This window comes from Filicampus tigris, chromosome 6 (genome assembly GCF_054856515.1).
Source record: "Filicampus tigris isolate MCC_2025a chromosome 6, RoL_Ftig_1.0, whole genome shotgun sequence".
Lineage (NCBI taxonomy): Eukaryota > Metazoa > Chordata > Actinopteri > Syngnathiformes > Syngnathidae > Filicampus > Filicampus tigris.
The window spans coordinates 23,508,677-23,534,382 of NC_141222.1; the positions used below are offsets into that span (position 1 = coordinate 23,508,677).

The 25,706-nt window shown below is 43.1% G+C and overlaps 1 protein-coding gene across 2 annotated transcripts in view; it reads left to right on the forward strand.

The window, feature by feature from the left end:
• grin2bb (glutamate receptor, ionotropic, N-methyl D-aspartate 2B, genome duplicate b) overlaps window positions 1-25,706 on the forward strand; it is a 101,950-nt gene that overhangs the window by 34,948 nt on the left and 41,296 nt on the right. The window lies entirely within an intron of this gene.

A 25,706-nucleotide genomic window follows, 5' to 3' on the forward strand; every position in this document is an offset into this window, starting at 1 on the left:
CTTGGGTGAATCGTTACATCCCAAGACTTGAACCGAAGTGAGGCTTTCAGAATTGTGGAGACTTCCTTCCCTACCCCTCAAAACGGTCTCACCGGGGCAACCACTTTTGTTCCGGCGTGCCATTGAGAAATGAAGGTGCCGGGGAGCCCTAATTGGTCTGCCTACACCCCCTGTTTACATATAAAGTTCTTTTTTATTTTATTTTTTTTCTTAGTTTATCACTATCATTATCTCATGTAGCTCTCTCTATCACTGTTACTTTTTTCCATGAGCCGTCTCTCTCTTTTTCTCTATCTCTGCGTATCTCTATCCCTCTGGCATTCTCTGTTTTTCTCTTCTGTGTGTGTGTGTGTGTGTGCGCGCGTGCATAAAATCAGTTATCCGTAATTTGCCGCTTTGTGTACCTCTGAGAGCAAAGCGGGAGGGAGAACGAGGAAAAACACCGGACAGCGTCTTGGCGAGTCATCCGTTCGTTCTTTCTTTGCCCTCATCCCTTTTCTGAAACACTTCAACTGTGCACCGTCTGGATTCATGATCGCTCCGCTTCAACACATTTCGACTTCCGACAGTAAAATGTGTGCCCCTCCCTCGCCGTTCGCACCCCATTATGAGTCCACTTCATCAGCGGGTGTGCTGCGCGTGGTCTGCCTGACTAATTTGGGAGATCACAGGCGGCGTTGCGTTCGGTTACAGCACGTACGTTTTTTTTGTTTTTTTTTTCTTTTTTAACCCCGCCTTCCTACCGTTGCCCGGCCTTTTTAACATTGCAGCATATGAATCTTAATCATCCCGCTAATCCTATTAATTTGGCTACACGTGGGAATGACGTCAAGCTTTTCAGACAGGAAAATGACAGTGGTCAGCTCGATGACTTTTGATTTCCAATTAGTTGGAGACAAAAGCGGCGCATATCGATTAGTGAGCCTCGTCGCACGCGATAAATACCATTTACAGTCTGAGTAAGGACGTTTAGTGGCCGGCTGACTTATGAGGCCTGTCAGTCAAGCTTGTGGCTGCTTCCCCGTCGTCCGAGGGAAATCTCGCTTCGAAATAACTCGGCGAAGGGGACAATCTGGCTTCCAAGGAAGGGAGCAGCGCAGCCACCTTTCCTCGGCTTTTAGAGGATTTCATTTCAGAACATTCGCTACGGGCGACATTTTGATATTGAGCTCGCGTCGCGGCTTCTCCCAACTTACTTAGATGCACAACAGTCAAGCTTTCTTGTTTTAATGACCATTTTTCCCAGCAGTCCTTTTGTCATAATAAGATTGTAGATTAGGCTGAACATCTCTAAACATGTTTGATTGAAAAATCGTCATTGAAGGCCTTCCGCTGCCTCACTTGTACTCCGAAATGTCATCGTTTCGCGTAACCAATGTATCGAAAATGAGTCCAACGTATCGCCAAACGGTGACAGCTGACTCCGACAAGTTGCAGCTCTAAATTCTTTTCGTCAGAGGCGCATTTGAGCGCTGTTGGTAAATCCGGAGACGGTCGCAAGCGAGGCGGATCTGACAGTGGGCGGGCTGCGCCACCGCAGGAGTGCTCACAGCCTGCTACATTCGACGCCAGTGAAAAGCAGCTCCTCTCACTCCCTTTTAAATGGTGCACACTCACAGTCTCGCATGTAAAAGGATGCGAGTGGAGCATTAAAATCCAAAGTTTGATGCCGTCATCTAGCCGTGGGGGTCTGGAAGCGTAATTGTACCTCAACGTTTCGCCCGTATTTCAAGACAAAATATCAGCCGAGCGGCAACTTGTATCTCGAAGAAATTAAAGCTGGTTTCCAACTTTCAACACCTGTCAACGTTCCTTTCCTTCGCTACGATCTCCATTTTAGAAATAGGCGGGAAAGGACCACACAAGGGTCACGCAGCAAAGGGGTGCGTTTGTAAATTCACCCTGACGCCTGACGACTCTGAGTTCGGTGTGTTTAGGGAAGCAGAGCGCGCTCGGCGACTATTTTGCGAAAGCAGCTGAGAGCGCCGTCTGGCGCCATCTTCTGGCGAAATATAAAAATAGCGGTTTAGTACATGCGTATTTTCTTCTGTGGTCAACGGTGCTGATGAGCCGCACGTTGTCCATTTTTGGAAATTTGAACATGTGCCGCAATTGGCCCCTGGGCCGGACTTTGTCCTGCAGGATGATATAATGGAAGTACACGGAAAGTGAGAATAATTTTTCACTGGTCGGAGCTTTCAGGTATGCAATTTACTTTTGCAATTTGGTTGCATTTATAATCGTCACCACCCTGAAGGTCTTTTGGTATCTCCACAAAGGTCCACATGGCTGCAAGTTGAAGTATTCCATGTCCTCATGAGTTGAAAGTTAACTCCGAAAGAAACTTTATACTGGTCACAAACGTCATCTCGTGGTGCTCTTTTGGGTTTTGGGGAATACGGAGGATGAAAAGAAAGTGTCAGATAAAAGATTTAAAGATAAGAGATGCTAACGGGTGTTAAAAAAAAAAAAAAAAAAAAAGTCTCATAATGTGGTGGTTTTCATGCTTTTGCATCAGGCTGTGAGGGCCGTTTAATGGGGAGAAAGTCGGCTTTGGGTATTTAATCCCAAAAGGTCAAGTTAGCTCTAAATGCATTGAAGAGGGTGGTGTTGCTAGCGAGTATGACCAATTGCTTTCATTCATCGCTGGGACTCCAACTTGCGGGAAGGAGAAAGTGCAACAAAAAAAAAAAAAAAAAAAGAGAGGAAGCGGAAACAACCATTTAAGGGCATGAGAGAAGTTCGACTTTTGACAATTTTATCATGTCCTCTGAAGACTGTGTTGATACATTTCATCTTAAGAAAATCCAATTCAAACCAAAACATGAAAAAAAACGAAAATATTTTATTATTTTAGCAGGGTTCTGTACCAAAATTGTATTTTGTTTGAATTTGATTTCATTGGAAAAAGTCATTTGTGTCTTTTTAGGGTTTGCGTTTGAGTCCCACTGACCTACAGTGTAAAATAGGTTGAGCTTGCTTCTTTGACTTCCAAAGTATATTCATGCGTCTCGAAGGTGTGTTTGTTTTAACGATGGAGCGCGGCAAGTGAAATGTGTTTGTGACAGCTGCTGAGCATGACTGACACATGGAGCTGGCTGGCCATTATAAGTGCTGACAGTGACACCCATTGAGTGGCACTTTTCACCCACACTTTGCTGACCTCATTCCTGCTCTACTCCCACGACAATATGGGAACTAATCTAAACATTGGGATGTCTGAATTTAATCCACGCGGTCGGTGTCTTTTGAATGCAGAGCAATTGACGGGGTTCTTTCCGTTATTCGTCATACATCTGCAGCGCCGGTATCCTTCCGCCGTCCGTCATTCGACTTTTTTTTTTAAGAGTACCCGCCTATAGGCCGGTCCGCCTCTGATTTTAAACGGGCTTCCGTCAGCGATTCCGATTGCAAACTTAAATAGCACCCACCCCCTCTGCTGGCCGATGTTTGAACAGAAAGAGGGACTCACAGTGACTCTTTGCGCCTGTTCACAGCCTGTTGCCTCACTCCAAGCCTCGCCGCAAAAAACAGACTAAAGACGGACTACAGACGAATAAATACATGGGCTTCCGATTATGCTATTTCTAAATTTTTCCCGTCATTCGTCAACCGTCAGCAAAACGAGCGTCATAGGCGGCTAGACGGACCTTTCCGTCACATATACATATAATACCACGGTAACAATATGGGCCGTGAGATTTTTTTTATATTTCATCGCATGTGTGGAACGCACATTGTGTTGCTTGGCAACCCGGTTAACGTTTACTTGCTTTGCACCGTCTCCTAAGCGTTCAGTCTTGACCTGGTATTCTGATTAAATTGCTTGTATTGGATTTCTTAAAAAGTGAATGGAGAAAAAAAAAACCTGCTCATACAAAGTAGCCTTTAGATCAGGGGTCCCCCAACCACCAGGGCTGCGGGCCACTTTGGACCGGGCCGCGGCAATTCCGCTCCCCCTCGTAAGCCAAGTTGTCTCCGTCACGTAACGCTAATATTAAATGCACAAGCTAGCATCTCCGTCGCCTAACGCTAATATCAAATGCACAAGCTAGCATCTCCGTCGCCTAACGCTAATATCAAATGCACAAGCTAGCATCTCCGTCGCCTAACGCTAATATCAAATGCACAAGCTAGCACCTCCGTCGCGTAACGCTAATATTAAATGCACAAGCTAGCATCTCCGTCGCCTAACGCTAATATCAAATGCACAAGCTAGCATCTCCGTCGCCTAACGCTAATATTAAATGTACAAGCTAGCATCTCCGTCGCCTAACGCTAATATCAAATGCACAAGCTAGCAAATGAGTGAAACAAATGGACATATTGGGCGGCACTCGCACTCGCAATTCAACGAGTCGCACATCTTCGGCTGCTGTGTGTGGTTTCCCCGGTTACGCAGAAGCCTCAACGGAAAATCGCCTCACCTTGAAAGCGTGCAAGAAAGGCACGTCAGAAATTGATTGGAGAATACGTCCCTAAATTATTCATTCATGCAAATTGCCTATACTGTAAAAAAAAAAAAAAAAAAAACACCCAAAAAACGGTTGCGATATAGCGTGGGAACGCTGCCCGTCATCCGAGGGAAGCAGATCAGCAATGTGACTTTTCATTTTGCTTGTTTGAGTTCTTACAGAGTGCAGTTTGTCTGAATGCGAAGAGATTGATAAGAGCACGATGCCGTCTTGAGTTGTGCTGTGACACTGCAGCTGTTCTCCCCCGCAGAGTGTCACACACAGTCACGTTTAGTCAACGCTCAGCGCTTTTCACCACGATTCCCTTTTTCCTGCTCGCTGTCCTAAATTTTCCGTTCTCTTTCTGTGGATTCCACGCTGTTCGCTCTCATTTTCTCCTCCTCTATCTATCCGCCACATCTTTGTCTTTGCACTCGCTCTTCTCTCTAATCTCTCCCCCCACCCCCCCCACCCCCTAGCCTCCTGCTCGGCGTCTAAGTAAGCCCTGCTCCTCGACAGGTGCCAAGCTCACACGGCTTATATTCTTTGCCGCAAGAAAATATAATAAAAAATGGTTTGGATTCATATTGTCGTCGGAAAATCAATCAGTGCCAGAGGGCAAAACCACGTCAAATTTAGATTGGCTGTAGGTGATCATCAATGCTTAAATGATAAACAACCTAAAGCGAGATTCTCACATATACCGGATTGATATCACTGGTCAACAAATCTTTGATAAAGTTTTTAATCAGAGATGCAAGTAAACTTTTTCAAAATTTATTTTCTGCGCTATCGTGTCCGCCCTTGTTTTTTTTCCCTCTATATCGGGTTTTCAATAAAATCTCCAAAATATGACTTTTGATTTTTGAAATCAGCGCAAATCTCTGATTAAAATTGTTGACCAGTAATTTTAACCATTTTTCAAAATCAAAGAAACGCCACACATGTCAAGTGTAAACATGTCATGCAGTTAATTACCTTACGGTTTGTTGTCCCTGAGATAACCGACGCAGCAGACGACACGCTATATCGACAATATCGCCACGATAAATCGCAAGTCTCCTTCCAAAAATCTGTCGCGATACAAAGAGTGACCTGTGAGAGGGAGGACTGCAGGAAAATACAAAGTGGCAAAAAAAAAAAAGAAAATAGAAGCCAGGCAAAGCAAGCTTTAGATTGCTTCGGAATTGGTTATCGTTCAGGTTCACATCACAATTCCGGCGTCCGTAGCTTGGCCAACTCTTAGCTTGATCGCTTAGAGTACTTATCGCATTCACTGCCAGACATTTGCAGACCCTCTTTTACCCTAACGTTTGAAAAAATTTGAAAAAAATATAAATAAGTTCCTGGTATTAAATGGCTGGACTGTGAAAAGACAAATAAATCCGTCAACGGCAGTGAATGAGTTAAGCATTTGCAATTGTAAATATTGAATGGGTTTGACATTTACGATTTATCCTTTTCTGAGGAGATTCGGGAGGAAAAATGAACACAACCCACACTGTGGATAACTAATTGCTCAATAGTTTGTTTTCTTTCCCCCCCCGAGACATCAGAGAATCAGTCCTTGTCTGATTTTGATCAGAAGAGAGGAAAAATGCTCAAATTAGGGCCAGTTATACTATGTGTGTACCCATCTTTAGATTTCATGATAACGTTGAAAGCTAAATTAGAGCTTTAATGGGACAATAATAGTACTATTTGTAAACTGCCAAAACATCAGCATCTTGGAGCCACTCCCCAGAGATTCGGTAGCTATAAAAAAGGGAAAAGAATCAATGACAATTAAGTAACTGATTTATTGTTTTGTAATGTTTCTTTAATTGGATAACAATTTAACGACTGAAAACGTTCGGATGTTCTGAACTCCTGTTTTAATGCCAGCGTGGCCTTTGTGGATCCTCAACATCCCAAGCCGTGCGCTACGTTTCGCCTCAACTGCTTTAAGACACAATTCCTCAAAAATCGAATCCACAAAATGGACAGAATTCTCGCCCATCAATTCATCGATAGCCATGCCCACTCACTTCACTTCCTCTGTGGTTACGTCGGAGCAAATACCCACCCGTCCCGAGGACATAATCCATTCAATGTTTTTATTGACTGGCACGAGGTACACACGGCATGTTTCTTGCCATCATTGCATAACTATCGCGCTCGTACAGACAGAATGTACTCATATGCGTGTTGAAGCTACATGTGTGGCTGGCTGCTATTTTTGCAGCTCCCGCGATGTTCAGGAAGTTAACTCTTTTAAATCCGCGTTACTCATCCCTCATCTACCCCCCCCCCCATCCCCCCACCCGCCCTGCGACCCCCACCCACACCACAATAAACACAGCGAGGACTTTATGCACGGTCCACTTCTGTCGGCCATGGTTAGGTCGCGCTCGTTTCTTTACAGCGTAAGAGTGATCATCGGAGTGTACGCGTCGATGTCGGCGGTCCCAGGCTGAAGGACGTCATCACCGATGAGCAAACATGCGGAGAAATTTGCCGCCCCGCAGCCAAATTTTCACAAGTCAGAGCCGCGAGTGCAGCTTGTGATCAGCAACAGGAGCGTCACTTGTTTTCCCAAAGGGGGACCAACCAATAGTATAATTGAGTGAGCATAGGTCCATTACAGGCTGCGTCTATCGTCGTCGACCTCAGGTGTGTTATTGACTGTAATTGTGCTCTTCTGTGTCAGCCCGCCTATGTGCGCAAATGCCAACGCCGCCGTCTTTCCGCGCAACTATATTTTTACACGTATACAGTGCAACGAGGTGCAAGTATATATATATTTTTTTTTTCCCCCACACACTAATGGCATCTTTAGCACGGCCGTTTCCAGGGGAACCGAGTTGCCACGGAAACACTGCACGTCTCTTTGAATTAGAAACGTCTCCCCCCCCCCCCCCCATCTCCTCACGCCGTCCTGTCTGTCCCTCTTTTCACTTTTCGCCATCTTGACTCGCGCCTCTTTGACAGGCCAGCTGCTGTCAGTCACAACCACTTCGGGAAGACGCCCCCGCCCCCCCCCTCACCCACAAGGAAAAAAAAAAGAGGAAATGCGAGGAAAGTGTACGACTTGTGTTGCATTTGTACTTTCCATGAACATAAAATAAGCTTGTGAGAGGCTTGGGGTGTTTTTTTTTGTGTGTGTTTTTTTTTCATCAAAAGCAAAACGTCGGAACAGGAAGGAGACGCTGAATGACACTCCAAAGATAACGATGACGAAAGGGATCCTACGAAGTGACGAGCGGGAAGATTGAGAAGGGGGCGGGGTGGGGTGTGGGGGGGCGACATATATGGCAAGGTGGGATGGAGACCGCTGATGAAAAGGATGATTGAATTTCGCGCTCCCGTATCAGTAAGCCTGCCACACTTATCCGGCCCATCTGATTTGATCCTATTCATTTAGTTTTATGTTGCGTGTGTGCAGCCCAGAGGAGATGAGAGTGAGCGAAAGGAGGGTAGAAAAAGTGCAGGAGCCACCAGTGAATGGAGTTATTCGGGGTGAGCGTACAAATGAGAGCTGGGAGAAAATCGCGTTCATCCCCCCGGGGTGGTGATGAATTCCTGGAAGCACATGAGGGATGCGCCGCGAGGGGAGAGGCGGGAAAGGAAGCGGCGTCCACACGTGTGCAACGGGAGAAAGAAAATCACGCCATGACAAGGTTTTGAACCCTGTGTCTCAAATTGCACACTGCACTTGACTCCGGCGCGCACCTCTCGCCTCAGGTGTTCAGAGAGATGGATGACATAGACGGCAGAGAGGAACAGAGAGGATGGAGGACAAGTACTTGCCTTCACTTTGTTAAAGACTCTTTAAAGGCCGGATTTGCTAGGGCAGGGAGAAGCTTTCCGCTTGCGTAAACAATTTGAAATGTCGTAAGCAAAAATGTGTCTATCAAGTATATGCAATAATAATCTCAAAACGGAACACCACACGCATAAAGATTGTGTTCCATCGCTGATCTCAAAAGAAATCCTAGTGTGATCACTTGGATCTCACAACGGGTAGGACATGTTTGTTTTTGGGAGAGAATGCTCTGGATTATATTTTTTCCATGCAAGTGTGGGGTCGAATTGAGAGTATTAGTTCCCTGCGCTTGCATTTAAGTCAACCCAAACATATTTTTTTCAAGAATAGGTTCTATGCAGACGCACTAGTTGAAACAAGAAAATATGATTAATATGAAATATGAGTTAAACAGTAAAATCCACCCGTTTTTTGCCATCTCAGGGGGCGGCCATTTTGTCACTTCTGTCGACTGAAAATGACATCACAGGTGCTCAGGACTCAGGTAACAACCAATCATAGCTCACCTGTTTTCTGAAGCTGAGCTACGATTTGTTAACATTTCTTTTGTAGAATATTGGTTGACCGGTAAAATCAACCTCTCAGATGGCGGCCATTTTGCCACTTGCTGTCGACTGAAAATGACATCACAGTTGCTCATGCGGTCAGGTAACGACCAATCATGGCTCGGCTTCAGAAAACAGGTGTGTCGTGATTGGTCGTTCCCTAAGCCCTGAGCAAACTGTGTTGCCATTTTCAGTTGACAAAAGTGACAAAATGGCCGCCCCCTGAGATAGCTAAAAACGGGTGGATTATTCTGCTCATGTTCCACAAATGTAATATTAATCAGAATGCCATGTTTAGACTAGTGGAGCCACATAGACCATATTTTTGTAAAGAAAATTTGGTGTTGACTTCCCATTTTAAAAAAAAACAAAAAAAACATTCATGCACTTGGGACAGCTTTAGGCTCTTTGACTTTAACTGTGACAAGGTAAGGCTGCTACGAGACACAAATGAGAGGCGGCATTTTTACACAACTACTTTGTTTTTACATATTTTTGTAGAATCAAAGTGCCTGAAGCATCAGTGTGAAACTGGCTTATTGGAGATCACACAATCCTCCTAATTTAAGATGATTTCATGCTTGGAAACTTACCATCTTTTTCATGTTAATGTTGATGCTTAGATGCAAAATATTACCAGGCTCAACTTTCCAACTGCCCTGAGGTACTTGCATAAAGACTGAAGCCTTCATTTATGTTAGAAACGGTTACATCGACTAATTATCACCACTTTGTAAATCATTGCCTGTCATATTTTGTGTCCACAGATTAGTGCGCTTAAATGTTTTTTGTCTTTACACCACTTTCTAAGCTTCTCTTCTCAAGTGTGGGAAGTGTTGATTGCACTGAAACCCTCAAAATGAAATCATTAAGACAATATTTATTTCTAGAAATCCAAACATTGATTCACACTCACTACTAATAGCTGACTAAACTAAAATACAGCGATGTAAATGGACAGATCTGTTCGGATTATTTTTCCTTATTGCCTTAAAGTGGAAGTCAACCCAAACATATTTTTATTAAGAATATGTTCTATGCAAGCCCACCAGTTGAAACAAGGCATTCTGATAAATATTGCGTTTGTGGAATAAGAGTTAATCCACCCGTTTTTAGCCGTCTCTGGGGGCGGCCATTTTGTCGCTTCTGTCGACTGAAAATGACATCACAGTTGCTCAGGTAACGACCAATCAGCACACCTGTTTTCTGAAGCTGAGCAGTGAGTGGCCGTTACCTGAGCCCTGAGCAGTTGTGATGTCAACGGGCGACTGAGAGGTTCGTCACTGCTGGACGCGGTTAGCAGAGGTAGGCATTTCGTCAGACTGACAGACACCAATTTGCTGACGAATGACGGGACATCTTTTTAAAAAAAATAATGTAAATGACTGACTGATGAATGACGGAAGCGGGTTTTCATCTGTCAGTGTAATCGTCACCACTTGCGCCCGTCAGGTCTGAAGGACCGTCACGGACAGACCGTTAGTCCGTCACTGGCGGACGCCTGTTTTTCTGACGTTTTTTTCAGGGCAACGACTGAAAGACCAACGGACTACGGATGGACTAACTGACGCACTGATGAATGACGGACGCAAACTCTGGCCGCTGACGGATGACAAATGACGTATCAGCAAAATGTCGTAAAATGCCCACCTCTGGCAGTTAGTGACGATTACACTGACGGACGAAAATCCACAAGTCCGTCATTTTTAAAAAGCGTCCCGTCACTCGTCAGCGACGGACTGACGGATCGGTCCGTCACACTGACTGAATGCCCACCTTTGATATTTACTTCGTATGAATATCTCTGCTATCAATACCAGACTCTATTCAGGCGTCTGATTGGCTAAATGATTCACGGCCCTGCCTGTTGATTTAAAATCTTTCAAATACAGTTTCATGTGAAAATGTACATTTTTATTTTTTTTACTATTATTGTTCATTCATTGGTTTAAATTGCTGTTGGTACAGAAGTGGGGAAAACAGACGTTAGGACAAAATACCAGCATGTGTGTATAGGACACTTTCACGTCCAAGTGCAGTTGCACTATAGTGTTGAGAGCGTTGGTTTTGATTTCACGTGTGACTAACTGTTATCCAAACTGTTGACGGGGGTGATTTGGACACGCTTGAATAGAAGCGGGCCGTGTAAAGCGGTGCCATCGTCTCTGACTGTGTGACAAGCTCACCTTCACTACTGAGAGCAAAGCAGGGAACGAGTTCCATGTGGGAGCTATCCTCCTCGCTGCACATATTTGGACTCTGTAGCAGAGAAGGATGACTCATCTGCATCCGTTTGGAAAAGCACGCCAGCGTTCCGGCAGCGGTCGCGCGATGGGGCGAGTTCGAGAACCAAATCAAAGTGCTTCAAGTTCACACGGCTCTATTGTTACCCTGAAGCGATTATTTTCGTTTGAGAGGCTTTTCGCTACATGAGGTAAGACATACGACATGTACGAAGAAAAGTTAATGTAGATAATATCTATTTATCAAAGTTTTTTTTTTTTTTTCTGTGTTCCATTTATGTTTTTTTTTTCTGACACATACACCTTTGCGCGCAGCCGGGTTGCGCGGGTCACAGCTAATTGGTTGTTGGGCTACTTTCGATTGGCGCCATCTTGCCCAATCAGTACACGCGGCTCCCATGTGTCAGTGATTAATTACCTGCATTGCCGCCAGTGCAAACGAGCATAATCAACTCCTCATGGAGGCGCTTTCCATTAACTGGCGGGGCCAAGGGCAACGCCAAATTGACTCCTCCACTTGTCTCAGCAGGGCTTGCTCTTTTTGAAGGGAATGTTCGTTTCAGTCACCTTTTTTATTCCCATGGGGGAGGGGCAAGCACAGGAAATATATGGCAAACTGTGTGGTAGACCATACATACAGTCGGGCAGCGTTTCACAACTTTTATTGGGCCAAGACACATATTTTACATTAGTTTGTCAAGTTTTGTTTTAAGACAAAAAGTGTACAGTACATACTGACATGATTATGATTTCATCTCCATTTACTGACATTCATTTCTAAAATGTGGGTCTGTTCAGTTGCACACAAAGCTCGTGTTGTTTTGTATGAATGGCAACAGCTCGATGCACAAGTTCATTGTACCTTCAGCCATCTAGTCCAGTGCTTCTCAATTATTTTCTGTTACGCCCCCCCTAGCAAGAGGAAAACAATTTGCGACCCCCACCCCACCACCCAGTCTCCGCCGCAACTATAAATAATAGCATTTGTCTATAAAATAGTTCTAGGTACACCTCTGCATAACATCGTATCCTTGTTAACATAAAGAAAACAAAAAGAAAGAGATATAGTTCGACTTGCAAGAATGACCTTATTAACAGTGTTTATTTGTAAAAGAAGATATTTTTTTAAGTGCATCAGTTTGCCTCAAATTCATAAAATAATAATATCCTTGTTTAAGCTGTAAACATTTTTGACAGACTTATTGTAAATAAAATCAAACACAATCGAATAAATAATAACAAATTCAAATTAACCTAAGCAACATTAACTCCGGAGCACAATATATAAAACACTTTTAACCTCCAAAACAAAAATGAATAAAACAATTTGTGCTGATTTTTCTTTTTTTTTTTTAATCAAAATAAGGAAGCCAAAATTAATCGCTACAATGAGCACGTTTTGCATCGCACAGCTTCTCAAAGCGAGGTTCGAAGCATGATACTGCAACTCTCAAGCTCCTGCTCAATGTTTAGCCGAGACCTGCACTTGGTCTTCAGTGCAGCAACAGCACCTTCATTTATTTGGCTTCATGCTGTCCGCTGCCAGCATTTTTAGACACAGCAAACACAAACGGTCTTTCGTCGCCTCCCACCGTAGTCACAGTGAAGCCAGTCGCTACATATGCTTCGTCACATTTGCGCGTCTTTGCTTTCGGGTGACTTTCTTTTGAACCACTATCTTCGTTGCTCTCCACCTTTCTTTCCATTCCTGTTAAAAATGTCTTCATGTTGTCTAAGGGCGCGTTTACTGCACTTTCACATCGCCAGCTCGTTGCAAAGCGAACCTACACCGTGGAGTTAATACTCGCTGCGCACGATGGGCAATTAGAGCACCACTGCCAACTGCTGGAGTGGATGTGCAATTACACGTTATTCCAATACGGCGGAAAAAAAGTATGTTCCACAGGGTCACACGGGGGAATCGCACCGCGCCCCCCCAGGGGGGTCCCGCCCCACTATTTGAGAAGCACTGATCTAGTCCAAGAGCATTGAAGTGTTCGGTCTGTTTTTGGCATGAATAGATGAACAAAGATTCCCTTTTCCAAGTAAATAACTGATCATTTTCAGACCAACTAAGTGAAATTGGATCATTTGGATGTTGCATTGATGTACTTGAGCGCATACAATTGGTAGCCTACATTTCTGTCTCGTCCTTGCTGGCTCTTTCTTTTTTCTTTTTTGCGTCTTGTAATCTCCAGTGCTACTGAGACGATGCACATTTCCCTATTGTGGGATTAATAAAGGTTATCTAATTTAAATCTCAACATTTTTGAAGTCTTTTGTCGTCTCGCTCGACGATGCAATGATGTCACACCCTCGCCGAAAGATCAAAGTACTTACTAAGCGTCCAATGAGATTGTGCTGATGTCATCGCACTGTTTCTCACAACACCTGAGTACATTATAGTATCTGGATGGGGATTTACCTGATAAATTATGATCAATTAATTTGTTCAGGGGTTGAGTTCCTGTCAGGGGCGGAGCCAGAACATGGCCTGGAAAAATCAGGGTGGGCCTGAATATTTCTCTCATAGAGCGCAATCCTCCTGCCCCGACACGTCGTATATTCAAATAAAATGACAAACTGAATAATATGAAGTTCAGATCTTCCTCAGACAACCACAATCATGCCATTCTTAATATTCAATAAAATAAAAATAAAAAACACACAAGGAAACACGAATTCAAAAATAATTTAATAGTCATTTACTACAAATGTAAAAGTATATATTTTTTCATGAATCTCACTGGGTGGCCAGTCTGTCAATCTGGGTGGGCGTGTGCACACTCAAGCCCACCCATGGCTCCGCCCCTGTTTCCTGTCCCTCTAAATGAGGGAACTTTGGGAAGAGAACACCCAAAAATGACAAGTTAAATGAGCGCTATTTGAAATGGTTGAATCTCAGTGAACATGAGTGTGTTAGCCGTACTGTATTTCTTTCTACTTTGGCTCCATAGTAGTGTTAAGTACATTGACATTCACCATTTTTGGGCAAGTTCTATATTTTAGTTAAAAGAAGAAGATTGTTGCGACTGAAATGAGTAGCCTCTCTTCCAGTAAGGAATCTGTTCTTTACCATGTTCCATTTCCCCGAAGGGCTCCTGAGAACCGTTTAACTCCTTTTTCACTACAGTTTAGGAACATAGTGGAATCACGAGAAAAGATGAGTGCAATTTGAAATGACCTCTAAAAAAAGAAAAAAATGGTCCAGCTAAGGCCGCCTTGTTAACCGTAACCAAAAGTAGAGTTGTGTTTTTTGTATTCATTTCAACTGGTTCCAGTTAACAAGCTTTACTTCCCCGTGCAACATTTTGGGCTTGAACGACATGGTGTCAGGAGTGTCCTGGGCATCCAGTGTAACAATGGACGATTGGATAGGGCACTTAATTGCTTCCTTCTTGTGGTGGCTCACAGTGCCAATTGAAGTGAGTGTTCGCTGGGCATTGCATGTTTGTAAATGAGGCTGACACGGTTTCAAGACAAAGAGATTCATTAGCACTCATTAGACAGTCAGTTGATTACAAGCCAGTAGCCGGTGGCGCACAATAGAAGACGTCCTGGGTTCTTTTGGAGAGGTAAATAATGGCAGAGACTTTCAGAAATGCCAAAGATAAAAACTGCATAAAATGCATGATGCAATTTCGTATTCTTTTTGTTTTTGTTTTGTGAGTACAGTAGAATAAGGAATTAAACGGTTTAAAGTGTATCCGAGTGATTGGACAACTGCAGTCTCGATGGCCAGCGTCTCGTGAATGGATGATTTTGGAAATATCTCCTTCTTCTGTCGTCTCCTGTGCTTTTAAAAGTGGGTTAGATTTGCGAATCACTCCGTGCGCAGGCAGAACATTGTGATTGTGAATTATTGATACAAATAATTTTGAATGAATAATTTCTAACCCACATATCTTCACAAAGGATTTATTTGCTTGTGTCTGATATTTTGAGTTTTGGACCCGAACTGGGAAGATCCGCCCAAATATTATTGCTATTATTAACCGAAAACACAAGCAATAAATTGATCTGTATTACAGGTGTTATAGGTTTATAGGTTAGTCTTGCGCTAAAATAAAGTCAAATGAACCATGAGTTATAATTGAAAGAGGTTTTTTTTTCACACTGACTTGCAGTCTTTTAAGCGTTCACTAAGACGTTATAAAATTCTACCAAATAAATGTGGTGTAAACATAGTAATAAGTCATAAATCAGATTATAACTATAAGGCAAACAAATCTGTGGCTTTATCACTTGAACTTTTCGCGTTTCATAAAACCGTTATATGAAAACATAAATCCTACTGGCAGACTGATAAAGTTTTATTTTTGTTTTGTTCTTTTTTTTCCCCCAAAATTTCAGCTTTTGTGATTTGAAAATTGCATTTTAAGACATTGCGATGTCAATTTGAATTTGATGACTCTTTCAGCCCTAGTTGTGCGATTGCGATATCGCTAAAATGTTCCACTTGACCGATCAAAAGACTGTCTTACTAAGAAATTATTTTTCAAAAGCTGGGGCAATTGGGCATTGAGTTATTACAAACTTTTGAGGCATTATGAGTAAAACGCATACACAAAAAAGTCGAAAATGAATTAAAATGAAATGATTTTTAATGGTGTGTGTAGACTGTCACTCCTGATGTTCTGAACTCCTATCAGTCATCAGAATAATGCTGACTGGGGGAGTTTTGCCGCAGCTTTGTGGATGTAGCCCCTAGCTGACGATATGCAGTCAGCATACTGTGGTTGTTGTAGTTATTAAACAGCAAACTATTTAATAACCCCCTCAACAGCGCCTCTGCTGGTTACAACCAAGTAGTGCACTACAATTTGACTGAATTGTTTTGAAATGTCATTAAAATCAACAATTATGTTACAGTTGACCAACTTCTCAATCAATGGATCCATTATAATGGCTGTCTTTCGTTTCAATCCAATTTTCAATGGTTGATCGAATAATCTCTTTCCTCAAAGGTAGTGACTATTTAAAACGCCTTCCTGTCCTGCATCTAAATGCTTAATGTTGTTCTTGTATCTTGTCTGCATAAAGTATCAGGATTATTCAGGCTTCACTAATGAACAGGCAAACAAAGAACCTCAACTGCAATTGAGTGCTGGAGCATGAAATATCTTTACCTAAATTAAAATAATTAGTAATGACGTTGACTCACACACAAACACGAAAAAGTTGCACACCCACCATGTCCAATTTTTTATTTTTTTTTCTCTATCGTATTTCAATGCAGCCACACGCGCGCGCGCGCACGCGCACAGGCTCAAGAAAAGGTCCCACTGCGGGAGTGAATCATATTCCGCCACTCCTCCAATCATTTCCTGGACATAAATAGCAACGTGTCATTCAAACAGGACATTATAGGATGTTTAAAATCGGGCAAATGAAGCTGGGAGTCTTTTGAAAAGGGGTCATTGATAATTAAACAGCTGAATATGAGATTAATTAACAGTGTGTGCGTGTTTGATTTGAAACATGGTGGCGCGTTCACGCTGGGAGAGATTGACAGCAACGGCAGTGCGCTGACTGTGAGGCGGGAAGATAGAGGGAGGAAGATGAAAGGAGGCGAAAGACGAGTGTGATGAAGTGGAAAAGCTGATTGTTGCCGGGCGCTATGCGCGCGCTGCCGTTTTGTGTGTCACGATGCGTGCGCGTGTGTTACTTCTTAGCTTTTGCCTGTTTTGTCAAGTTAGACTCTCGCTCTCGCTCTCTCCCTCTCCCTCTCCCTCTCTCGCTCTCGCTCTCGCTCTCGCTCTCTCTCTCTCTCTCTCTCTCTCTCTCTCTCTCTCTCTCTCTCTCTCTCTCTCTCTCTCTCTCTCTCTCTCCCAATCCTCTCCCACCAGAGCTTGCTGAGCGTCGGGCTGATGCGTTGCTCTTCCCCAGAAAATCTAATTGGAGACAGGCTTTCATTGGCATGACATGGAGATGAGTTGCCAAATCCTTTCAGGCCCTCGGCACTGTACACTGACGCAGCAGGACGATCCCTGACAGTCTTAATGGCTCTATGCTGCGTTCAAAAGAACTGGGAAGTAGAGCTTGTAAAGTCCAACCTTAAAGCGGAAGTCAACCCAAACATTTGTTGTTGTTTTTTTTTCCAAAATATGCTCAATGCAGGCCCACTAGTTGAAACAAGGCATTCTTATAAATATTGTGTTTGTGGAATAAGAGTCAATCTACCTGTTTTTGGCCCTCTCCGGGGGCGGCCATTTTGTCTCTTCTGTCGACTGAAAATGACATCACAGTTGCTCTGGGCTCAGATAACGACCAATCATGGCTTGGATTCAGAAAACAGGTAAGCAGGTAATTGATTTTTTTTTTAAATTCAAAATAGGGCCCAAAATAGGGACAAAAGTCTCAATTGGGGTTATTTTATTTTGCAATACAATATCTAACCTTTAATCAACACAAATCAAGACGACTATGAAAAATACAAATACACAAACTGAAAATAAAATGAATGCCTTTTTAAACAAAATGTGCAAAGTATTTTGCCATCAATTGCAATAAAAATACAAATATATAAAATAATACATGACTATCTCGAGCATGAAAATCAATGTATAGTTAGAAACTAGCGTTTGCGCTGTTGTGGGTATGAACACAGCTGACTAGCTTCCCGTCAAATGAAAGCGACTCCTCTCATTCCCTTTAAAATCAGCGCACGAGAGGTGCAAAGTCACAGCCTGACATTGCAGAAGCAGAAATAGGCTCGCTGAAGTCCATGCGGAAGATCGAAGCAAAATACTTTTAGAAGGAACTGAAAGCAGACCTACACGGATGTGGTCGTGTAAAGTTGGCCAGGGCGATCACAGATCATTGCTGTGAAGTGGGCATTTGCAGACCACCTTCCACCCTGATCCCAACCACACCACCACAATAGCATAAAGATGAGGCTAATGATAATGCGGTCAATGAATTGATTGCTACAATTATCCAGAGGGTAAGTTTACAGTCTGCATCAGCACACTGTTGTCATATTTACGAATGAAATACGATGACATCCACCATGCATATCCATGCAGCCGTCTGCCTGCACCTCGATCAAATTTACCAAAATCGCGTTACATCACCTGCGCCACAACTTAGACCTGCTTTCAGCTGGTCTAAAGTTGAGTCTACTTTCAGCCACCAAATTGTCAAGTGCATGGGAGTGTGTAAAAGAAAATACGATCGGTCCGCCGGAACGCACAACGTGGCGCAGCACGGTCTGCCAAATTCTCAAACACGCTAAAATAGGCTTGCGCCGGCGCAAAAATCAACATGCGCCTGTTCTTACGAAAATAGAGTCCTCTATCTCCACAGTTGTGTAATATGTAGTTCCCAGCCTTAGTACATTTTCAGTAATATTCTACCGTAGTTGGAAACAAATCTCTGAATTCAGTTTAGAGTCTACAGTTCAAACTTTGAAAAGTTGACTTTGAGTAGCAGTCAGTTGTATTGAGGACTCAGTGGTTTGAACTCCCCAGTTTTCAAGAAGGCAAAATGCAGTACGTGGAGGGAATTGTTTGTCGAAGAAGGGGAACAGTCTGTCTGATGGAAGACCAAACTTTGTTTTATTTAATCAAACGGGTGTGTTTGCTTGAAATCGTCCTGGTTTCACTGCAGCTGTTTATACGTGTGCGGAAACAATGTCGAGGGGATTACACCAGCAGTGGTGTACCTCAGAGAGCGGCGATGAGACCCCGAGGTTTGGGTCACTAAGCCAACCGTGCTTGGCCGCACAGCATCCGCACAAAAGTTGAATAATGCCTCCCAGAGTGATGATTGGTGTACGGTGTAATGTTTGCATATTCAGCACGTCAAGACTATTTTGAGCGTGTTGAAACTTAAAAGCCACGTTTGATGTCACTTGTTAAGACGTGAGAATGAAGTGGTGGCAAGATGTAAGGGAATTTTTATCAGCGGGAACCAGTGAAAGTGACAGAACTTTAATTGGTCACAACCTGCTCCATGGAAGCGTAGACTTGAAAGTACACCAGTGGCACCGCCCTTCTTCTGACCTCTGACCTGCCATCCCGCAAAATACTAAAGCAGTAGATATAAACGGTTTTTCAGTGCTGTTTTGAAACCCACGTTTTCAACCAACACAAATACGCTTCACATAGCAGTGATGTTTGACATATAGCACATATAGGCGGAGGCTGGGAGTAAAATATGAAAACAGAAGTCAATTTGGTGAGTGTTTGTCTGTGCCATGGTGCTTGGAAAGGCGATTCAAATGCTAGAGTAATATGACCTAATAAAGAAATTTCAATCGGGTCCTCAGACATTTGTGCCTGAGCCCTTAACAGGGGCGGAGCTATGGGTAGGCCGTGCACAGGCAAGATTGACAGACTGCCCACCCAGGGAGATTCATGAAAAAAAAAAAATATATATATATATATTTTAAAATTTGCATTTTGTTGCGTTTTTAATTATATTGAATATTAAGAATGCCATAGTTGTGGTTGTTTAAGGAAGATCTGATCGGAATAGCTCCGGCTGAGGTCAGACGGGAGGGAGCTATGCTGTCTCTTGCCCGCAAGGCAGAGGCGAGTGAAACCCATCTCCAAAAGACGACCATGTCGCACAAACCCGGAGAAGTTGAAATGAAAAATCATGATGCACAAAGTATTTATTTCTTTATATTCTATTTCGTTATGTCCTTATTGTATATTGTATAGTACAATATCATAGATTGCAATTTTTCCTCTTTGAAAAAAAAAAAAACACCTTACAGGCATTTTAGGTTTTTTTTTTGGGGGGGGGAGCAGGAACAAATGAATGATGTTTCCATTCATTTAAATTTGGGAACGATGATTTGAGATGCGAGTGTTTTCGGTTACGAGCATGGCGGAGGAACAGAGTGAGCCCGTATCGCAAGGTACAACTGAACATGAGCGTTTTGATGTCTATATTCTGCAATGTCTGTTTTCTGCGTGGTTTTGTTGTGTCAAACACAATTTTCAGTTTGGAAGAATTGTGCTGGTGCTGATTCAAAGTGCTGATATACTCAACGTGCTGTGGAGGCAAATGAGGTCAAACACTCATTTGGGTCCTTTTAACTTGTCTAAGCAGGTGCAGTTGGTATCAGAATATTTACACACACACACACACACACAAAATTGTTGTATATCAATCTGTCACACTGAACCATCGGGAGACTTTAGAGCATGGCAGGCTCAAACTCACGAAAGAGCACTAATCCGGTCAGGATGAGACGAAGGAGTGCATTAAAAAGCGTGCATGGAACAGATTGCTATCACAGTCCCGGTCTTTGATGTGCTGATGAAAAGGACGCGCAGGATCAAGTGCGCCCGTGAATCGAAGACTAACTAGCTGCAAACTGCACGGCCAGAACAATTGCTTTTCTTTCTTTCCATGTCCCATTCATCAGCCACTTGCAAAGCTGTCTTTTAGCACAATGTCAACCCGCTATTCACGCTCACAAAACATAAAGCGACGCTACGCTGGAAGGGCTCTAACGCTAACGTATACGATTCGCGCATTCGCGACGCGAACTGATGAAGCTGCAGAAAATGATGCAAAAATTGAGCATCCAGAGCAGATGGAGAGTAGGAATAGAGGAGAGGGTCAAAAGTACCAAAGGGAGAAACGTGTCACTGATGCCATTTGACTAGTGTCTATGACTTAAACGGCAATAATGAGGTTTGAAAGGAAGAAAAGCAGAACAAGATGATAAATTGTAATCTGAGAAAAAAAGCAGATGAAGTAAGTGGCGCCCTTATGATCCCACTGAATCACAGGTTTTGCTCTCAGGAGTTATTACACCTCTCAGCTCTCCTTTTAGACAATCAGGGAAAAAAAAAAAAAAAAGCGATAGTAAGAAAACAGTGAGGACTGAAGCAGCTGAGCTGTAATGGAGAGAGTAAGTTAGTAGGCGAGAGGAAATGAAAAGGCAGCCGAGTAATTGAAGCTGGTGTGTGCGCGCGCGTGCGTAATGTCACTCTGGCTCAACATGTCACCGAGAGAAAATACATAAAGGTCGCCTGTGACAAGTCTATTGATCCCGCAGGAGAATTGCAATGGCTAAATCACAGTGAGGAAGTTCAGAAAGTGCTGTGGCGCAAACTGGATAGACATGCAGTGACAAATGGACACGCGATCGTGCGCTTGTACCCAAAACGCATTTTATCGGCTTGTACCGGCATCCATCCATTTTCCTTAATGCTGAAGTCAATCCAAACATATTTTGGTCAAGAATATGTTGTATGCAGGCCCACTAGTTGGAACACGGCATTCTGATTGATATTGCGTTTGTGGAATATGAATTAAACAGCGAAATCCACTCGTTTTTAGCCATCTCGGGGGCGGCCATTTTAGTCTCTTCTGTCGACTGAAAATGACATCACAGATGCTCAGGGCTCAGATAACGACCAATCATGGCTCAGCTTCAGAAAACAGGTAGTTGTGATGTCATTTTCAGTCGACAGAAGTGACAAAATGGCTGCCCCCTGAGATGGCTAAAAACGGGTGGATTGACTCTTATTCCACAAACGTAATATTTATCAGAATGCCTTGTTTCAACTAGTGGCATGGGCGGAGCCATGGTTGGGTCTGGGTGTGCACGGGCCCACCCAGATTGACAGACTACCTACCCAATGAGATTCATGAAAAAAATATATACTTTGAAATTTTTTTGTAAATTATTAAATAATTTTTGAATTTGTTTTTTTATTTTATTTGATAGAATATTAAGAATGGCACAATTGTGGTTGTCTAAGGAAGATCTGAACTTCATATTATTCAGTTGATCATTATATTTGAATATACGCTGTGTCGAGATAGGAGAATTGTGCTCGGTGAGAGAAATATTCAGGCCCGCCCTGATTTTTCCAGGCCCTCCCATTGGCCACGGTCTGGCTCCGCCCCTGACTAGTGGGCCTGCATAGAACCTATTCCTGAAAAAATATGTTTGAGTTCACTTTCACTTTAAGAATTACAAGTTGTCTGAATGTGTGGTAACAGTGATCAACAACAGAATTACGCAAATGACACAGTGTGACAGTGGTGACTACAGTAATAATTGCACGGCAAAATAATTGCACAATGGAACCACGAGTGTCGTTTAAGAAATCAATGGCGAAGGGAAAAAGGAATTGAAATGCATTGCTCGACAGCGCCTACTATAGGCAAGGAGTTGGTGGTGTGCAGGGCGGAAACCATGAGAGAATATTACTTTACATGAACAAACGTGCTTCTTGGCCCATGGCAAACGCCTCTTGGAAGACTCCTTGGTTTTATTCCAGGACAAAAGCCACAATAACGAAAGTCTCAAACACAACGGAGAAAAGTAATCCGGCAGTAAATGCAAATCGTGCATTAACTCTCCCTCAATCTGCTCGAACAACCCCCACCACCTTTCTTTCCACGCTGCCAATCCTTTCACCCTCTCTTGACACTGCAGTGTTGGCGCCTCATTACTGTGAAAAGTAGGTAGCAGAGATCATTTCTGTCCCCGTGGCAGAAAAGGGGGGAAAAAAAAAAAAAACAGGAGGTAAGGGGGTCCGACGTGATGTATTGTGCCTGATGAGCACTCACTCTCCTGCATGATTCACACGTACGAGCGACTGCCCACGTGGCTGTGCGCACGTGCATGCATGAACATCAACATTTTATTGCGCATGTATGTTGTGTGCAGACGCGCGCGTACATCGAGGCGATCGTTCACCGTTGCAAATTAAGTGCTACGAAGGCGATGATGACGATCAGGTGTGATCAAAAGAAAAAGACATTTCAAAAGAAACTTTCATTGGTTGTCTGTCAGTCGAATTTGGCACAAACGGAAAACAAAGAGTTGTATCCCAGCCTCACAATGAAAACAAAATGATTGGCTGTCTCTGGGTACGTAAGCTTTGGTGTCACCATGTTTTTCTTTTGCCACCTCACCAAGAAGGAAGCATTTTGCTCACATTTGACTTATCAGTCACGATAACATGAGTCTTCAACCGATGGATGTTTTAAGATGCTTATACTCTGATTTTGCAGCCCCGTAACCAAAAATTGGAAACATTTTCACGCAGCTTGAGTGGAAACTTAAAAAAAAAAAAAAAAAAAAAAAACATAAATAAAAATATGTTTGTCTTTTAACTGAATGCTTTCTTTGCCCTTGTCGCTGTTGGTCTGACTTCCATCCATCCATCCATTAATTTTCTGGAGCATTTCATGGATGAGTCGAAGCCTATCCCAGCTGATTTGGGGTAATGGACTGGTCAGAAGTCACAGACTTATCAAAATGGACAATCACGGAGATCAATTCCAACTTATATTGTTAAAAGTACCGTTTTGATTGGCACTCAGAAATGTATCAATTTACCTCATTAGGCTACCTGAGAAAGAATACCGAATGCCATTAAATTGTGCAGGTCGACCTAATGAAGTGTTCAGTGAAGTGCTGCATATGAGCTTGGGGCAAATACGCGTGGTAATTCTCTCGATTTTCAATTTTCCAGGAGGGCTGGAGTTGTTGAATTCATCTTAACACTTCATTTTATTTTTAACGTGCTTCTTGGAATCCTTAAAGGTGAAGTCAACCCAAACATATTTTTTTTCAAGAATATGTTCCATGCAGGCCTGCTAGTTGAAACAAGCCACTATGATTAATATAAAATAGGAGTTAAGCAGCAAGATCTACCTGTTTTTAGCCATCTCAGGGGACGGCCATTTTGTTACTTCTGTCGACTGAAAATGACATCACAGACGCTCAGGGCTCAGATAACGACCAATCGCGGCTCGCCTGTTTTCTGAAGCTGAGCTATGACTATCTGAGCCCTTTGGCACTGTGATGTCGTTTTCAGTCCACAGAAGTGACAAAATGGCCGCCCCCGCAGGTGGCTAAAAACTCGTGGATATTGCTGCTTAACTCATATTCCACCAACAAAATATTTCAATCAGTGGGCCCGCGTCGAACTTTAAAGCGGAAAATCAACCCAAACATATTTTTTGAAGGCGCTTCATTTCCCGTCCTTTATATTGGAGTGGATGCATACATAAGTATGTGCACCCCTCCACTGTACATATACAGTATGCGGAGTACGTCTTCATAAGCACACGCCACAGAGAAGCCGTGTGCCGAACAGCAAAAAAAAAAACAGCAGTCGGTGTTGTCGCTCCAGTCGTCACCCTCTGTCACACAGAGGACCCCTGACATGATGCCGCTCTCATTACAGCCCCTGTGCCATGTCGCCTCCAGTCACTTACACCTCATGAATAATCCATCTCGAGCCCCGCGTCCTGATGAGTCGCTTGGCGCTTTTGACATGGATGGCTGACCCTGCCCTGATTCAAAGCACCAAACGGTGCTTCCGTCTTCTCACACTCTCTCCTTGGAGAAAGCCCTCACTGATGCCCGTTGTAATACTTGTAATGGCTGTGTTGACAATACGGCGTGATTTGATCCTAAGAATAGTAGTTTCAGTGATGCAAATACTCTGTCATTGCCTTGGCGATGACAACAACAGAGCACCGACTTTACTTTTTTGGGGTGGAGCGGCCAGGGCATCTCATGTTGTGCTCGGGCATTTGTGCCTATTTTAGTTCTGAACTTGTATTTGTTGGTGTCACACTTTGAATTACCTTTAGGGAACAGCAAAAAAAATATGAGGGGAGCTTGTAAATGAAATTATATTTTGTGGAATGGCACATGCGGTGGTTAGGACAAAGATTCAGACTTGCTAAGACGGTGTTTCCCAAACTTTACTGAGCCAAGGCACTTACTGTATATTACATTAGAAAGGTTTCATGGTCCACCAGCAAAAAAAAAAAAAAAAATCACAAAAAGTATACCGTAGTATATGCCCCCTTAGACTAATCCCGGGTGGTTCATGCAATATCATGTCAAATTCAATGAGAGTTGGGTCAAAAAGAATGTTGGTATTGGTGATATATCCAGTGTTTCAAATCATTTTTTTGGTCTTGTTAAAAATCCATATTTGTCTTGTTTTAACTGCTGCTGACAGTGACGCAATTGGGGATTATTTGAATTTCTGCCCCAGTGGAAATGTTGCAAGTGACAGAAACGACACATCTAGTGTCAATGGCATTATACAGTAATTGCCTCTCCATAATAATGTTTGTTAGAAAAACCCAATGAAGGCTGCTGGGCAGTTGTTTGTAATGTTTTGAGCACTATTAAATAACAACTTTTTACATTTCCAGAATCCAACTGAGTGCCCGGACCTGGAATTATCTCCATCCGCTTTGTGTTGAATATTTAACCCTTCCAATAGTAGCAGAGGATACAAGGGTACCTACCAGAAGCACTTTAGCTCCCCATTTTTTGACAAACCGTTTTGTGAATGACAAGAGCTGCGTACATTTTTCAAGCAGTGTGAAAAGTTCAATTCCGATTTTTTTTTTTTTTTTTTTTTTTTAATCTTTCAAATCCAACCTGGGTGCCTTTGGGTGCCTTTCATATGTGGCTGTAAATCGGATATGTATGCAGTGCATCTGGAGTGTGATCGCTCATCCACGCACATCTGACCGATACGTCATGAAAAGCCCAGCAGGGGAGAGAGTGCTCAGGAGACGACTGACGTCGACCACGAATCTGCAAAGTTCTTGTCTTTACATTCGACTTTAATTTAATCCCACGTGAAACATGAAGCATAAAGTGGACATTTGTTGTGATAGTTGTAATTCAGCCATGCAGACA